General features: G+C 37.7%; 1 long non-coding RNA gene across 2 annotated transcripts; it reads right to left on the reverse strand.

Annotated features, from left to right (window-relative positions):
• Nucleotides 1–506: 506 nt before the first annotated feature.
• LOC127506354 (uncharacterized) lies at nt 507–14,645 on the reverse strand. 2 transcript variants are annotated; one of them, XR_007927956.1, is made up of 5 exons: nt 14,545–14,645; nt 1,873–2,202; nt 1,674–1,733; nt 1,225–1,485; nt 507–1,099 (listed from the first exon to the last, which is right to left on the reverse strand). It is a non-coding gene; the product is annotated as an uncharacterized LOC127506354 (long non-coding RNA). The 2 variants fall into 2 exon arrangements; XR_007927955.1 differs by lacking the exon at nt 14,545–14,645 and adding an exon at nt 9,028–9,222.
• Nucleotides 14,646–16,581: the final 1,936 nt, after the last annotated feature.

The raw sequence follows: 16,581 nt of genomic DNA on the forward strand, positions 1-16,581 counted from the left end.
GCGTTCAGCCCCGACAAAACGTTGCAAAACGTTTTTTAAACGGAAACGGTGGTGCGTTGAACACCCTGTTCTGATGACGCAAGAGATGCAACTATGGCAGCTGAGAAAGCCATAATCCCTAACCCTTCTTTATGAAGAATTTTGGAGCCTGATGAAATTGGTATAAATACGTGTTTAATGCTGAAAAATATGTTACAGTCGCTCCCCTTGCCGTCCAGGATAAAAGAGAACACAGTTGTAAAAGACATTACTTGGACCCATTGTGCGAGCTGTCTCTTTAATACCGCGTGGTTTATATACATCTTGCCGCTGATTGGGCTGATATTTCTGACACACCCACCAAACAAGAGAAAACGTATCTCAAACCCGTTGCACACCGTTTCCAGGAAACACGTCGTTCAACCCGGAAACCGTAGCAAAACGTTGCGCACCGGTTTGAGCTTGAACGTGCGCCTCGATTCAAGCAGTGTTCTTGACAATCTTTTATCTGAATAATGAAATTGAGGAAATTTTAATAGACATTTAATTAATAAAACATTGACAAGGGTAAAAACTTTTAACTTCAAACCATACTTGATTAAAAAAAATCTTCGTGCTGTCTGCTAATGCTATTTTAATAGCGCTTTTACTCTGAAACACTAAACAAAATTAGGCTATTAAAGTTTTAGTCAAAACTTTAATACATGATTAATGATTATAACAGTCAAACCGCCAAACATACAAATTAAAAATTCATACTCACACATAAATATATTTAGGTTAGTATACATAAAAGTGCATTTTATGTAACCTGCAAAGCATACTGGTCACACTTAGCCTACTACATATCATTTTAGCACACAGGCTACCTTTATCCAAACAAAGTAATAAATGAGGTGCTTTACACCTCAACTCTTTACCCTGCAAACCTCCTTCAATGTAAAAGTTACACCCTGCAAACTCTCATGAAAGTATCATCATCACACAGAAGCAGCAGCTCTTCTCTGAGATGAGGAGATCCTCACATGATCAACCACAAAGAAAACAGTGGCGATTCCCACCAGACCAGACAGAACCAGTCGAATCAGAGACTCAGTGAAGCCACAATGATCCAGACAATCTGAAAGAGAAGAGAATTATTTATAAACATCTTCTGTCTCATTAAATGTCTTTGTGGAAAAACAGAAGCCGCACAGAGGTAATTGTGGCAAGAAGGTTGTTTTGTGTTAAATGTAGTTCTCGTACCTTTACATCGTTGGCAGATCTCTTTCATATGAAGACTGACGCTCTTGTTGCTCACTGGATTTGCAGCCGTGCAGCTGTAGATCTCTGAATCATTATAATGAAGCTCTAATGGTAAACTGAGTTTGATGCTGAGATCAGGATTGCTGGTCTGATTCACCATTTCACTCCCTTTATACCACGAGATGAACACGTCTCGATCATTTCTCACAGAGCAGAGCACAGAGCAGAAATCTTCTACTGCTCGTGACTGCTTTAAAGTACCTGGTAGAGATTTGTTTTGTATAAGTTACATTTCAATGTTAAAGTTCAGGAGGTCTTTATTCTCAGTATTTATGGCTTTAAGGACTCCTAAATAAGCTCCTGCCCTTTTTGGCCAGCAATGATTTAGAGGTCAGGATAAGGACCCTACAGGACAAGATAGCAACTATAAACTGACTTAAAAGACTCACCTGAAGATTGGTGCGCAGTAACCAATGAGTTGCACTCAATAGCAGGTACTGAGACAGGTGCTTTAGGACAAGAGGAAATATACATCTTTTAATAAGCCCATTTTCCAGAAACCATGAGATTTATTCATTAAGTAACTTCCATCATCTACAACACTATGGTAATAATGTAATGTATAAATGTGCAGCAGCTGTAACTTACCATATACATTAACTTTGAACTTCTTCTCAGAGATGGATAACATGATGGTGAATGATACTTCATAAAGTCCAGAATCACTGGTACTGATATTCCAAATGGTCAATGATCCACTCTCTTGATCAAGATGCAATCTGCCAGTAAGTCTCTCTTCAAAACTGGTAAAAACCTTTCCATTATTTATCTGTGCTATACGGGTGGTTTGGCTGTCACTTTTAAAAAGCCATGTTGTCTCAGAGTCTCTGTTCAGTTGAGCTCCTGTATGTAGAGTCAGAACGCCTCCCTCCTTCAAGGTCTTTACCTCTTCCTGATTACCATTCACGAAATCTGAAACTAGATAAATATGCATTAAATATAGGTTGTATGTTGAAGAATTGTGTTTGAAATCATTCATTTCTCATTCTTTAGAAGTCAAGTCAAATAGAATTGTTAGATGAAGCACTTCTGACAACTCTCTGCTGCAGAAATGCAGATATTCCCAGTTGAAATGGTAAGTAATTTGAAAAATGCTAATAGGTTAACTGTAAGTTCCCACACTATATACAGGGGGGGAAAACACATTTCATGTGTTTTTTTTTTTTTTTTTTTTTTTAACAGTAAAATACTGTTAAATGTAGTTTCTAAAAGTTATGCACATTTGGGTTTTATGTTACATTTTCTTTTGTTTAAAGTGCCCCTATTATGCCTTTTTTAAGGTTCCTAATATTGTTTTGGGAGTCTCCTACAACAGGTTTACATGCATGCAAGGTCAAAAAACACTTTTGTTTTTTCATAATATACATTTAATTTCACCTCAGTTCTCAATGTTTTGTAAACAATTTGTTTGAAGCAGTTCAAAGAATCAGTCTCTCTAAACCCTCCTTTCTGTGAGCCTACACTGCTCTGATTGGTCAGATGGCTCAATCCTTTGTGATTGGTCTACTGCACGCACCCGTTGTCATAACTGAATGACAGCTGTCAATTCGCAAGACTTTGTATTCAATGTATGGACAGAAAAGATAGCATTGATTTTATCGCATAAATTTGAACCAGAGGCCGACGATGAAACGTCAGAAGTAGTCGATCAACCAGAAACTGATTCGCAATCACGACTGGAGTAGGACGATTCTCTATGGTAAGTGTCACCTTAGTTTGCATTATTTAAAAGACGTGATAGCAGCATTACTGTTATACTTTATGTAGGTGCACCTGTGGGAACTGTATCAGAATGCAAGGCAAAGCTGAAAACCTCTAACATAAGAAACATTTAGGCAAGATGCGTACACAGACTTTTCAATCATAATTAATAACAAAGTAAAAATGGCTATATCATTGTTTGACATTACAATGAGTGTTTACTGTTTACAGAGAGAATACTTCAACTAGTTAACGTGGACTAGCATCTTAACATCCTATTACAATACAGATAGAGCTCCACTCTACTGTAATAATAACGCAGAGGAAAAAAACAGTTTGTAAACTCCCATGTTAGCCGAGCACAAACATGAATAGCTGATAATGCATTACACTTTGTAAACAAAGGTCGTGCACCATCCTTGATCATTACTCCAAGTAATAAGACAGACAAGCATAAATCGACACATTTTTAGACAATATTGGACACACATCTGAATAGCAGAACTACAGTAACGCGAGTTAGCCGGTTAGCAGGAGACATACAGACTAGGGTGTACGTCACACAACATAACACACAAAACTATGAATTTTGAACGATCGCTAGAAAATATAAAGATCAATTATTAATCATACTTACAGGTTGAGATTCAGAGGAGCAAGCTGGTCCAAATAAACTGGACATTGATCCATATTTTAAGACAAAGCGATTTGTAAATCCTGCATTAAACTCCCCGAGGTTTGAGAAGCAGTCGTCAGTAAAATGACAGGAACACAACAAAAGACCACTGCTGTGGTATTGTTGAAAAAATAAATTTTCCCTGGAGTCTGCGCACGCAATAAGTGGATGGGCAATATGCTAATGTTTTGTTCTGATGTCACAACGAAACAGCCTGGGATTCATTTTACAAATGACTCATTTAATTGACTCAGATTTGACTCTTACTTTTGAGAGACAATAACTTTATATACATTTTTTATATAAAAATCCATAATGGGGCACTTTAATGAATGTTTATTGCATTATTTTAGTGTCATGTTTGTTACTGTAACATAGTCAATGAAGGGAAGAGGAGAGGCTGGATCCAAATGCAAGCAGCATTTTAATAAAACAAGAGGTAACAAGAAACAAGGCAAAACATACACTACATCCTTGCAGAGACAATGACTGACAAAGACTGATTGAAAGACAAGCTTATATAGGCCAGGTTAACAATGTAATGATGCACAGCTGGATATTATCATTTATGATGAGTCTAGGCAAAGGATTATGGGGGATGAAGTCCATGACTGACTGGCAATGGTCTGGGGTGGAGTGCCCACTGGTGACCATCAAGGGCCAGGAGAGAGGTGGAGCAGAGGCGGAACAGGGGGAGGGATGGAGGGCCAGGCCTGTGAAGTGTGGGAAGAGGGCCTGGAGACTGAGGTAGAGCAGGAAGCCAGGGCAGGGCAGGCTTGATAGACAGCCAAGGCGGAGCAGGCTGAGCAGGTGGCCAGGGCGGAGCAGACTCTGGAGCGGGCTCATGGGCTGGAGCCGACACTGGACCCTGGTCGGGGACTGGAGCTGACGCTGGACCCTGGACGGGGACTGGAACCATCTCTGGACCCTGGACTGGGACTGGAGCCATCTCTGGACTCTGGCATGGTGGCCATCTTGGCCGAAGTCTCAGGTGTGGCCGCCATCCTGGCTGGAGACTCTCTTTTATGGTAACAGCCTGGTGAATTTCTTTCACGGGAACAGACTCTGGAAATTCTCTCTCAGGAACAGACTCGAAAATTTGTCACTCAGGAAATTCTCTCTCAGGAACAGACTCAGGAAATTCTCTCTCAGGAACAGACTCAGGCATGGCGGCCATCTTGGCTGAGGGTTCAGGCATGGCGGCCATGACAGGACGAGACTCTGGAGTGGCGGCCATGATGGGACGAGACTCTGGAATGGCGGCCATGACGGGACGAGACTCTGGAATGGCGGCCATGACGGAACGAGACTGGTGAATTTCTCTCAATAGAACCGATGCCGTGATGGTTAAGCTGTGGCCTCTCTGGGTCAGGATCTTCATGAGGTAGTCAGTCAGGTCGTGGCTAGTCTCGCGTAGCCAGACCTTCAGACTGATGGCAGAAGGTCTGGACTCTATCACAGCTTTCATTGGACATGGACTGCCCAAGAGGATATTTGACTGACATGTAAAGCAACCAATCACAGTTCGTTTTGTTTCGTGTCATGTTTACAGGCGTGAAAATGTAAAGTCAATGTGCCTGCAACAACAGACCGGCGTGCATCTATAAATTATTCATTCAAGAGCATTGTGCATGATTACTGCAACAATGGAGCCACGAACTTCACATACTTTTGAAAATCCGGTGTTTAGTTGATCCTGGTAAGCGCTTGGAAACACGACGGCATTCTTCTTCCACGAGGGGGTTTAGCGCTGCAGTATTTGTTTCCAGGTGGACTGTTAAAGAAGGCGACACGTGTCTCCCGGACATCCTGTAGAATTCAACTAACCACATGACGACTTCGAAACTCCTGAAGTGTTTCCAGTTAAGTGTGCCATATGCATCAGACATTTAGCCAACGGTCCGTGGGTGTGACGTCTGAGGCTGAGACTAGGTCACAGCCAGCCAAATCCAGATTTACTGCTGCTAGATCCATTTATGGCCAGTCGTTCTGTAACATAGTCAATGCAGGGAAGAGGAAAGACTGGATCCAAATGCAAGCAGTATTTTATGACTCTGTGCACCTTCTGTACTAGTGTAATTCAGCTTTTGGAAAGTCTACTTGTGATTAACTTCTTCATAATTCTTCATGTGGCTTCCTCTTTTACCACCATTATGGTTGTCAGTATGTTAAAGGTACAAAATAGATTTCAGTAGCAGTGTGCGTTGTTGGATTTGCCGGTTTAAAATTGTCATGTTTACATTTTTAATGTATTTTTATAAAATTATTCTGCCAATCAGCTGCTTTACAGTGTGTATTTGAAACTGTACAGGTGCTGGTCATATAATTAGAATATCATCAAAAAGTTCATTTTTTTATTATAAATTATTTTTAAAAATGAAACTTTCATATATTCTAGATTCCCTACATGTAAAGTAAAACATTTCAAAAGTTTTTTTTTTTTTAATTTTGATGATTAGAGCGTACAGCTCATGAAAGTCCAAAATCCAGTATTTCAAAATATTAGAATATTTCCTAAAATCAATAAAAAAATGGATTTGCAAAACAGAAAAGTTAAAGTTCTTTAAAGTATGTTCTTTTGTGCACTCAATACTTGATCGGCAGGACATATTACAGCAAATGACTTGCTCCTAGCCCAAATTACTGCATCAGTGAAGTGTGGCATGGAAGTGATCAGCCTGTGGCACTGCTGAGGCACTATTGAGCCTTCAGATCATCTGTATATTGTTGGATCGACTGTTTCTCATCTTTCTCTTGAAAATATCCCATAGATTCAGGTCAGGCATATTGGCTGGCCAATAAAGCACAGTAATATCATGGTCAGCAAACCACTTGGAAGTGGTTTTTGCACTGTGGGCAGGTGCTAAAGTTCTGCTGGAAAAGGAAATCAGCATCTCCATAAAGCTTGTCAGCAGATGGAAGCATAAAGTGCTTCAAAATCTCCTGGAAGATGGCTGCATTGACTTTGCACTTGATAAAACACAATGGACCAACACCAGCAGACGTCACGCCCCCCCCAAATCATTATTGACTTCAGAAACTTCACACTAGACTTCAAGCAGCTTGGATTCTGTGCCTCTCCAGTCTTCCTTCAGACTCTGGGACCATGATTTCAACATGAAATGCAAAATTTACTTTTATCTGAAAAGAGGACTTTCGACCACTGTTCACTGTCCAGTTCTTTTTCTCCTTAGCCCAGGTAAGATGCTTCTGACGTTGTCTCTGGTTCAGAAGTGGCTTGGTAGTCCTTTTCCTGAAGATGTCTGAGTGTGGTGACTCTTGATGCGCTGACTCCGGCTTCATTCTACTCATTGTAAAGCTCTCCCAAGTGTTTGAATCGGCTTTACTTGACAGTATTCTCAAGCTTGCGGTCATCCCTGTTGCTTGTGCACCTTTGCCTACCCAATTTCTTCCATCCAGTCAACTTTGCATTTAATATGCTTTGATACATCACTCTGTAAACAGCCACCCCATTCAGTAATGACCTTCTGTGACTTACTATCTTTGTGGAGGGTGTCAATGATTGTCTCCTGGACCATTGCCAAGTCAGCAGTCTTCCCCATTAGTGTGGTTTCAAAAAACAAAAGATACCCGGATTTTATACTGTAGGGATGGTCATTTAATGAAACTCAAATGTAAATATTCTAATATTTTGAGATACTGGATTTTGGACTTTCATTAGCTGTACGCTCTAATCAACAAATTTACAAAAAAAAACTTTTGAAATGTTTTACTTTACATGTAGGGAATCTAGAATATATGAAAGTTTCATTTTTTAAAATAATTTACAATAAAAAAATGAACTTTTTCACGATATTCTAATTATATGACCAGCACCTGTATATGTATGAGGATACATCTGTTTATTTGTACTTAAATGCTTTCATTTTATTTGTATCAGTGTGCAGAAAAGCGAGCCAAAACCACAAATTCTCACCTGTTCTCAAGTTGTCATTATACATCATAATATATACTGTAATTTAACAATTCCCCTCTCTCAAGATTGCATTCTCAGATTTGATATATATTATGTGGATGAAATTTTGAGTTTCTGTTTAATTTCCATATGATTTTACTTATATGCTTATGGTTAAATGATTTTGTTTTTCTCAGAAGTGCTTAAATATTCATTCTTTGGGTGACAGGCGGAAAAACACTGAAGTGGTAAACATGTTCCTAATATGGTAAAAGGACAGAGGCTTCAGCCTTGGAGGTCAGAGATATAAAAGTGAAGGGAAGCTTCCATTCTTTGTCTTACACTCTGCGGCTACTTGTGTTTCTGTATGACTGTCTGACCTTTCTTGCAAGAAATAAAACTTTCGAAAGACAATTGGACGTGTTTGTCTCTTATGCAATAAGAGTCCTGTTGATTTTTGCCACAACAATTACATTACACAATTAGCATACACTTTTATCCAAAGTAGCATTCAAATGAGGATCACTAACTATTTGTCATAAACTATAATATCCTACTAATAGTTATAAGTCAAATTTCTAAGACAGTAAGAACTACATTATCGCCACATCACTGCTTCATGACTTGCTAGGGGGGGAAAAAAATTATGTATTAACTTTAAAGTATATGAGCAAACAATCCAGATGCAATTTCCAAACACACACACACACATACACACAGAATAGATAGGCACATTATGTGTACTTTAAGGGTTGACAGTTTTTTAGTGATTTTATTTGGTCTACTTCTGTCTACTTCTGATTTCACTTCCTTGATTGTTTTCATTGTAGGTGAGATGTCCTCTGAACCGCACAGGAAATATTCATCACTGCTGCCCCTGCTCAGATCATAACCCCTTCCGTTAAAATGATGCATACATACTTTTTTTTTCTTCACTTTTGTTTCCATGGAACACCAAGAAGAACCTAAGACTTCAGCCATTTGAATATAACATTTTTCGCAACAGCGTAGCCTACTCAAAATAATATTTACTTTACACCTTGTGGATCAATGGTACTGAACATATCACACGCTAACCTTCATGATTAAGGGAGCATTTCTATGTTTACACTATGAAACTGTGGAACTGTGAACAGCAAGTTCTATTAAACACATTTACTGTAAAAATTGTTTTTCAAGGATATTTCACATGGCCAAAAGTGAAAGAAAAAACATAAAGGTCATAAAGGAACCAAACATATTAGCAGTAATATATATATATATATATATATATATAGCAATTCTATATTTCCAGAATAGAAGACTACAAAAAAGTGCAAAATAAGTGCAAAGACCAGCTACTGAATGTGTTTTGGCAAGAGAGCAAACACAGACCACAATGAATTAAAATCTAATGAAAGAAAACAACAACAACAACAACAAAAATAATATGAAGTTTTAGATATCTTACCTTTAACACTGATGAAAAACACAATAAAAACCCACATCCTGATGAATATTCATCAGTTTGTGCCTCCTGTTGATGTCTCATCTGGAGCTCACTCGAGCAGTGTGAACATGTGACTTCTTCTCAGTGAAAATATTCAGTTACATCAGGAAGTGATCAAGAAATCAGTTTCACCAGCTTGCACCAAAAGAATATTTATTCAAAATCATGACATCTGCCATTTACAAAAGTCACCTAAAAGTAAAAGAGTCTCCAGGGTTCCCTCACATTAGACAAATTAATTTTCACTTTTGGTTTTTGTTTATAACTAATATTTTAGAACTAGAAAACTGCATTTTCTCTCTGGAAATTATGACTTAAGTTGTTATCTATTTCCATAACTTGTAGCATGCCTATGCTATCATCAGACAAGGAGGTAACATCTAATTTAGATTTAGCTCTATTCTTAAAGAAATAATATATCTTTTGATACTTCCGCCCATAAATTGTAGATAAATCACATGACGCCTCGAAAATTTGCCAGTTGTGCATGATGATTCAGAGTTTGCGTCAACTGAAATCCATGTCCAGGAGCCCAGTGTGACGGTATCAAATTTTCATGTTGCGATTAATTGCTGAAGCTTTTATCACGGTATACGGTTTTATCACGATATTGAAATAAGTTGCAAAAAAAGTGTTGTCATAGTATAACAGGTTTAAGAACTCTTTTTGTAATAACAAAAAGAACTCTGAATGTTTAAATACAACAATACAATACACAAAAAAATATATAAAGTAAAATTTTAGTGCAAAATAATTAGGCTATAAAGAACAACAGGTCAACAATAAGGTCTCATTATTTAATGCATTAACTAAGATTGATCAATAGCTACATTTGTTACAGAAAGTATTATTTTTTGTTAATGTTAGTCAAGAAATACAACTGATCATTGTTAGTTTTATCTCAGGTCCATTAAATAAGTTATTTTGATTTTAGTAATGTTATTAAACAGTAAGAAATTAACATTAACTAAGAATAATTAATGCTTTATAAGTATTTTTCATTGTCAGTTTGGTAATAATGAAATAACATGTTAACTAATGAAACCATATGTCTCAAAGTTTTACTGAACAAATAATCAGAACATTTCTAATCATTAGGGCATGTTGTAGTCCAGATTAAAACATAAAAATGTTTAAGTTTGAAAATAAATAGCCTATTAAGTCTTTAAGTATTAAGTATTTGGTGCTGTGATGAACAACATTGAGATTACAAAAAAATGAATGGCTGTTTGAAGCATTTTAAAAACTTCACTAGCGCAGTTGCTTTGTTTGCGGGGTTTCCGGGGTAATCGCTGCATTTCTGCTGTTCCATCAGCGCCCTCTGCTGTCAGAGAGTGAATGCGCACTTTCATTCAGCGCGTCTCCTTCACTCGTTCCGCCATGTGGTTCTCTTGCCCGTTGGGCTTGTTTACATCTGAGCGCGTGTCCCTTTGAAGCAGAATACAGCGGTGTTGTGCATTTTATATGGTTGATGGGGAAAGTATTCTTAAATGCATTATAAAAATTTTAATAATTGGTAATAAATTATTATTTATGGTATTTTGAAGTGCCCACGATAACAATATCGTGCATATTCATTATTGTGATATATCGCATTACCGAATATCGGCACATGTCTAACATGTAGTAGCAGTTCTTTTTAGAACCATATTGTCCTGAAGAACCCTTTATATGCTGAAATAATTCTTTGTATTACAGTTTAGGCAGGGTTGCCAGCTCTCACACATTTGGTGTAAGACAGACCATTTAGCTAACATCAAGAATCGCGAGCTGCGTTTTTGAGTCGCTTTTGTGGTATTTTTATGTCACACTCCATTCAGTCTGCGCAGCGCCGCATGAAGTCAAACACGTATTGACAAGGAATGGGTTTTTATTAAAGGTGCTGTATGTAATTTTTTGACTGTACTAAAGCATAAAAATAGCATAATATGTTTGCAGATATTTAAGAACAATGCTACAGCCAGTCATTCTCCTTTGAAAATGTGTGTTCCGTGTCGGATCGTCAGTTTTTGTTTTGGTCTGTGTGATCCACCCACTGCCAGTTAACCCAATTGTACTTCGGCACCCCGTGTTGCCAGCTGGTGGAAAACAGCATATTTCAGTCATGGAAGCCAGCCATCGAAAGGGGTCAGAGATCAAACATTCTACCCATCCTAAAAAGCCTTGGCATCCATCTAAAAAGCAGTATGATCAAAAGTATAATAAAAACCATATAAGTATTGAAGATGCACTTGAGAGATGGAGACAGCTTAAAGGGTTAGTTCACCCAAAAATGAAAATTCTGTCATTAATTACTCATCCTCATGTCGTTCCACACCTGTAAGATCTTCGTTCATCTTCAGAACACAAATTAAGTTATTTTTGATAAAATCCGATGGCTCAGTAAGGCCTCCATTGACAGCAAGATAATTAACACTTTCAGATGCCCAGAAAGCTACTAAAGACATATTTAAAACAGTTCATGTGCGCCAAAAAACCTAAATAATGACTTTATTCAACAATATCTAGTGATTCAAACCACTGATTTGAAAAAAATTCATAAAAACTTCAAAGCTTCATGAAGCAGTGTTTTAAAATCGACCATCACTAGATATTGTTAAATAAATTATTTTGTTTTGTTGGTGCACAAAAAGTATTTACGTCACTTCATAACATTAGGTTGAACCACTGTAGTCACATGGACTATTTTAACGATGTCTTTACTACCTTTCAGGACCTTGAAAGTTGCAATGACTTTGCTGCCTATGGGTGGTTCAGAAACCTCTCAGATTTCATCAAAAATGTGTGTTCTGAAGATGAACGAAGGTCTTACGGGTTTGAAACTACATGAGGGTGAGTACATAGACAGAAATTAAATTTTTGGGTGAACTAACCCTTTAAATAAGACTGACGTATGCAGCCTACAAATGCGACCTCCTGAGGACGCAGCAGCAGCCTCCCAAATGCGACGCAAATTCAGGATTATAAAAATCTACATGAGCTAGTTTATAATTTGCAAAGAATACAAATATTGCAAATGTATGCATTAGCTGATCAACTTGCAGTGTAAGGCTCGATGTTTTCCATCGTCAGGTGCGCTTGTTCCTGTTGATATCATCAAAATGGCAACCAACGTGAGCGTCGAGTCTGAGGAGGAGGGGCCAGGGAAAAAAACCTTCTCCAATATTTTGAATTTGGTCTGCAATACCCAGTTCAACTGCTAGCTGTCAATATTACACACTGCAACTTTAAACTAATGAAGACCTGCAACTTCTTGATCTGACCAGTCTGACCCAATCACATTTTCCCCATGTAAGGTCACAAGCTGCTGACCCCCACCGGTCCGGTCTTCATTGGTAATGCAATGACGCACCCTCACCCTGAGCTCCTTGGATTTTGCAAGCCTTTCCCTGCTCCTTATATTTAATAAACTTTTAATAAACATTAAACTTCCGAACGGTGTGGTCTTTGTGAAAAAGTGCAAATATGATTAGCTCACCTTTTTTTTTTTTTGTTGTAATCTTTAGTCATATTTAGATAACAGATTACATGTGAAATGGATTACATAATCTGATTCCAAAAAAATAAGTACTTGTAATTAGTTTGTATTACATTTTAAGCCTACTCGTAATTAGACTTTTCCACTGATTACATGACTTCATGTTATTCTCACGGCAGTCATTGATTCAACTTCTTTTTATTTTGTAAATTATCCTTTCTATAAAAGCCTGCACATGTTTCTACGAAATCAACGTTAGGAGCGACTCGTCAATGTTCGTAGCAATGTTAAGTAAGGTCAATAATAAAATTAAGTCAATAATAATAATAATAATAGTTTGTGGTTCTCTGATGTCGGTTGACAGTCACATGACTATAGGCCTATTTTTCTAAACCTAATCTTTTTTAGTAAATGTTTTATTTTGATTGTTTTTATTTTCAATGTTATCTGCAGAGCTCAACTGATAGACATTATGATCGCAGTAAAGAAAACCTGGCGTTCGATAAGTCTCTGTATGTTTGTTATTAGCTTTAATATCAGCGATATGTTTATTTCTTTTAATTTTGATGATTAGAACTGACAACTAAGGAAAATCCCAAATTCAGTATCTCAGAAAATTAGAATATTGTGAAAAGGTTCAATATTGAAGACACCTGGTGCCACACTCTAATCAGCTAATTAACGCAAAACACCTGCAAAGGCCTTTAAATGGTCTCTCAGTCTAGTTCTGTAGGCTACACAATCATGGGGAAGACTGCTGACTTGACAGTTGTCCAAAAGACGACCATTGACACCTTGCACAAGGAGGGCAAGACACAAAAGGTCATTGCAAAAGAAGCTGGCTGTTCACAGAGCTCTGTGTCCAAGCACATTAATAGAGAGGCGGAAAAGATGTGGTAGAAAAAAGTGCACAAGCAATAGGGATAACCGCACCCTGGAGAGGATTGTGAAACAAAACCCATTCAAAAATGTGGGGGAGATTCACAAAGAGTGGACTGCAGCTGGAGTCAGTGCTTCAAGAACCACTACGCACAGACGTATGCAAGACAGGTTTCAGCTGTCACATTCCTTGTGTCAAGCCACTCTTGAACAACAGACAGCATCAGAAGCGTCTCGCCTGGGCTAAAGACAAAAAGGACTGGACTGCTGCTGAGTGGTCCAAAGTTATGTTCTCTGAGTAAAGTAAATTTTGCATTTCCTTTGGAAATCAGGGTCCCAGAGTCTAGAGGAAGAGAGGAGAGGCACACAATCCACGTTGCTTGAGGTCCAGTGTAAAGTTTCCACAGTCAGTGATGGTTTGGGGTGCCATGTCATCTGCTGGTGTTGGTCCACTGTGTTTTCTGAGGTCCAAGGTCAACGCAGCCGTATACCAGGAAGTTTTAGAGCACTTCATGCTTCCTGCTGCTGACCAACTTTATGGAGATGCAGATTTCATTTTCCAACAGGACTTGGCACCTGCGCACAGTGCCAAAGCTACCAGTACCTGGTTTAAGGACCATGGTATCCCTGTTCTTAATTGGCCAGCAAACTCGCCTGACCTTAAGCCCATAGAAAATCTATGGGGTATTGTGAAGAGGAAGATGCCATTATGCCAGACCCAACAATGCAGAAGAACTGAAGGCCACTATCAGAGCAACCTGGGCTCTTATAACACCTGAGGACTGTGTGTGGAACAGCGATTGTTCATTTTTATGTGTACAGCAAGTGTTATTAAACACATTTACTGCGAAAATTGTTTGTCAAGGATATTTCACATGGCCAAAAGTGAAAGAAAAAACATAAAGATCATAAAAAAAACAAAATATATTAGCAGTAATTTACATATATATTTAGCAATACCAAATTTCCAGACTAGAAGACTGCAAAAAAGTACAAAACAAGTGCAAAGACCAACTATTGAATGTTTCAGCAAGAGAGCAACCAGAGAGCACAATGAATTCAAATCTAATGAAAGAAAATAACAAACAATCAAAAACAATATGAGGTTTTAGATATCTTACCTTTAACACTGATGAAAAACACAATGAAAACCCACATCCTGATGAACATTCACCAGTCTGTGCCTTCTGTTGATGTCTCATCTGAAGCTCACTCGAGCAGTATGAACATGTGACTTCTTCTCAGTGAAGATATTCAGTTTCATCAGGAAGTGACCATGAAATCAGTTATACCAACATGCAGCAAAAGAATATTTATTTGAAATCATGACACTTGCTATTTACAAAAGTCATGTAAAAGTAAAACACAGAGTCTACAGGGTTCCCTACAAATTAATTTTCACTTTTGGTTATTCCTTAGTATGCAACTAATATTTTGGAACCAAAACTATAAAATTGCATTTTCCCCTAGAAATTATGACTTTATGAAGTTTTTACTAATTTCTATGACTTTTCCAGGCCTATATCATCAGCCAAGGAGGCAACATTAGTGCAGGTTAATAAAAAAAAAATCAGGAATTTAGATTTAACTCTATTGTTCTGAGTAATACTCATATCTCATTTGATACTTCCCACCCATAAATCACATGACGCTTCGAAAATTTAGCAGTTGTGCATGTTTATTCATCATGGGAAGTCCTCTCGAGTCCTCTCTTCACGGGTCATCTGAAGTCTTCATAAGAGGCTGGATCCAAACTGGAGCTGGCATGAATTAAACTTGGAGAGTGTGTCTGAGCCCATAAATTAAGTTATTCAAATCTGTCACACATATTCACCAAAAAGTTTCACTCAGTGACTCTTGTTACATCATCACACCAGTAGGTGGTGACAAGTGATTGTCTTTTTGTGTTTAAAACCTCACTGGAATCCATCTCAAGGTGCCCAGAGTGCATGATGGTTCTTTAAAGGATCTTTACATGCAGTAACAATTCTATTTAGAACCATCTTGTCCTGAAGAACCCTTTATCTGCTGAAATGATTCTTTGTGTTACAGTTGAGTGTTCTTTATTCCCGCCTTTTTGGTTTTCAAATCTGTATGTCAAAGCCACCTCATTACTGATTTCCTGGAGATCAACCATCCAACTACATAGACTGTAAACAGGTAAATAATTTCTTTCTTAAAATGTCTATAAGTTTTAACTTTCAAATTGTTAGTGGTTTCCAACTAATCATGTCTTTTTACCTTTTTAGTTTTACAGAACATGTAAGTGTGACCAGCTCTGTTCAGTTAAGGATACTCATCTTCTCTTTTCCACAGAGTAACAGAGATACTGAATTTATGATCCATATTGTTAAAAAAAGTAATTAAGTAATTAAAGCTATCCCATGAATTTACGTCCTTTTAACATTGTAGAGGGTTCACAATAGTGCCCCTTCTTGCAAAAACATGATATCTATGTTCTATGTATGATATCTATATATCTATCCATGTTCTATGATGAGGATTCAGGTCTCATCATAGCACAGAAACTGCGCTCGTTAAAATTACAAATGACTTACTTCTAGCTTCTGACCATTTGATCTCAGTGCTGCATTCGACATAGAGATCATAAAATATTCTTAGATCGACTACAATAGTATTCAGGGACAGACATTAAGGCGTATCTATCAGACCATTACTATTTTGTTTATTTACACGAGGAAAAATCTAAGATAACGTCAATAAATTATGGAGTGCCTCAAGGATCTGTATTAGGCCCTCTGCTATTTTCAATATATGCTGCCACTTGGTAATAATATTAGAAAACATGGAGTTAGTTTCCACTGTTATGCAGATGATACTCAGTTATATAAATTATCCAAGCTGGCAGAGTGTGTTAAAGATATAATACAATGGATGACCATTAATTTTCTTCTATTAAATTCAGATAAGACTGAGATTACCAAAAACCTGTACACAGAATCAATACAATTTGCATTTAGAAGGATGTACTGTTACTCCATCCAGTTAAAGATGTAACAGGGTTAAAAATGTTACTGTAAATGTTATGACTTTCACCAATATTACTGCATTTTTGTTCCATTATGAATTGTTTGGAGACCTCTTGTGGCGACATTAAGTAATTAGTGGATCATTTGCCTTGCCTGTGAAACCACGCC

Source organism: Ctenopharyngodon idella, chromosome 23, assembly GCF_019924925.1.
Source record: "Ctenopharyngodon idella isolate HZGC_01 chromosome 23, HZGC01, whole genome shotgun sequence".
Lineage (NCBI taxonomy): Eukaryota > Metazoa > Chordata > Actinopteri > Cypriniformes > Xenocyprididae > Ctenopharyngodon > Ctenopharyngodon idella.